Source organism: Panthera uncia, chromosome B1 (assembly GCF_023721935.1).
Source record: "Panthera uncia isolate 11264 chromosome B1, Puncia_PCG_1.0, whole genome shotgun sequence".
Classification (NCBI taxonomy): Eukaryota; Metazoa; Chordata; class Mammalia; order Carnivora; family Felidae; genus Panthera; species Panthera uncia.
Window position 1 is genome coordinate 37,675,757 of NC_064811.1, and position 2,551 is coordinate 37,678,307.

Consider the following 2,551-nt stretch of genomic DNA (forward strand, 5'->3'; position numbering starts at 1 on the left):
ACCTGTGGCCTTTGACTCTCCAGTTATATGGATCCATACATATAATCTTGTTTCTCAAGATTGTCAGACTCTTAATGAAATCTTCTGCTTTTAATCCCATTCTGGACATGCATGTCCGGCTGATTCTATCCTTCAATGTCAGTGACTACAGAAGAAATGCATTTACAGTAATACTTTAGGGCTTGGCGGGGGGGTATATGGAGCCTGGCTGCCTAGAGAGACAGTTTTGTAGTGTGATACAGAGAACAGGCTGGGACACCTGGGTTTAATCCTGTTTGTACTACTCATTTTCTCTGTGTCTTTGGGCAAGTATCTCAACCACCCTGTGCCTCAGCTTCCCTTTGTGTAAATTGGGGATAATAATACTAGCTACTTCTTAGGATGTTTTAAGGATTAGGCTAGTTATTATGAAGAAAGTTCTTCGGATAATACCAAGTAAATATTATGTGCTAACTATAATTACTTTTCTTACTGTCATGATATTTGTTATTGCACACTCATTTTTTATTCTCAGAAGCCATTCTGTCTCATAAGTCATGATAAAAAAAACATGGCTCTTAGTCCCGCCATAGTTATTCAACGGGCCACCTGCAATTTCCTATATTGATTATTTGTCAAAAGTGGTTACATTAGAATTGAACTATATGGTGTGCTCGTGTTGAATCACAAATATTCAATTGTGAGAGCAGCCAATACTGTCAATACATTTAAACTTGCACACTCATGCATGATTGAATTTTTGTAAATAATTCTATGCACAGAGTAAAAGCTCAGCATATATTATTTTCTTCTGCTTTATAACAACTATCAAAGTCAGAAAGTATGTCACTTCATTGTAATCCTAGCAAGAAAGGAGGAAGTAGGAATATCCAGATCTAGTTGTTCTTAGTCCAGCTTCTCTTTCTCCATTCAAACTAAGAAAAAAAAAATGTACAATGGAGACAAAAAATAAAAAAAAAAGAAGACATTATTATTGGAACTTGGGCAACAAATGAAAATTTAAAAAATCTAGCAAAATAGTCCTTGGTTCTTAGAGCAAATGTATACTTAGAAATTTACTGCAACAATGTGCCAAAAATTTTACATGGCAATATCATAGAAAATGGAGCCAGAGAGACAGAGAAGCTTCCTGGATGCATGAGTCTAGCTTGCCAAGACATCCTGGCCCAATCATGGCTGCTGACCCTGCAGTGCGAAGCACAGACCTCAGAATTGCCTGGGGTGCCTCTACCTGTTATTTTCCAGGTAGAGAGAAAATAAATATTAATTTATTAATATTAATATATAAGGTGTATTAATTGTAATCAATTCAGAATCTCCCAGTTGTGTCCTCAAACGTTATTCTTGGTATTTTCCATATTCCCTTTAAATCTCTCTAGCCTTCTACTGTCTGCTCTGTATCCCAGAAAACTGACCTGTAAGGATGATACCAAAATCGCCCTTGACCCCTGGCTTCTAGTAGGGTTTGCCAATGATGAACACTAGCAGAAAATCAGAGGGAAGAGATGCCATGAGATTTTTATTCTACAAGTTCCCTCCAGCAAAGATGCCATGAGTTGTCAGTGTCCTTCAGCTGAAGGTCACAATGCCTGTCAAATGTCTTTTGGCCCACAGATATTTCTTTCTAGCTTCCTGCCTTTTCCCCTACCGTTGGTCCTTTAGCACCAGCTCCTCCTTCTATAATTAGTTTCAGGATTCTAGAAGATGCTTGGGAACTTTTCTAATACTTGTCCATACTTTCATAAATTATCCTTTTATTAAATCCTTCTCACATGACACAACTCCAATATCTCATTATTCTCTTTTTGGGACCATAATGAAAAAAACACATCAAAAACGCTGAGGTGGAAATACATTTTCTTACAAAAAGAGAGACAGAGTTAGGGAAGATGGGTGAGATTATGCATGCTGTACAAATGTTTCAATTTCTTTTACAATATTTCTTAAATATTGTATTTATTCTTAAAATAAATATTCTTAAATTTCTTAAAATTTGGAATTTACATTGTAACACAGAATTTATAAGAAAAAGGCTTGAACTTGATGTGTGTTATTGACTAGATCTCCCACAGTGTCTGGTTCACTGTTGTTTTGTTTGCCAAATGGAGTGCTTACTCTTGGTCTCTCATATCCCATAGACTTTGCTAATGGTCAGCTGAGATCATTAATATAAAGAAGCTTGTGCAGTAAAGCAGGAGGCTAATATTAATTATCCATATTAGTGCAAAGTGAGGTTGTCAAAATGTTTACTATGAGTAATCATTTAAAAAGACAAATCAGAATGAAGAAATGTTGGCACAATAATTTGAAGGTTAGAAGCTAAAAATAATTAAAAATCTCAATCTTAGTATGAATGTAAGAAAACTTTAGTGGTGTACTTGAAACAATATTAAGAATTTGGTTTATGGTAAATGTTGAGTATGTCAACATGTAGTAGGTTACTAAAGTTTCTTATTATCTTAAAGTTTCTTATAGTATTATCTTAAAGAAGCTTTCCTATTTTATTCAGAATGTGCACTTTTTAACAAACTACTCCTTGTGACTATTTGAA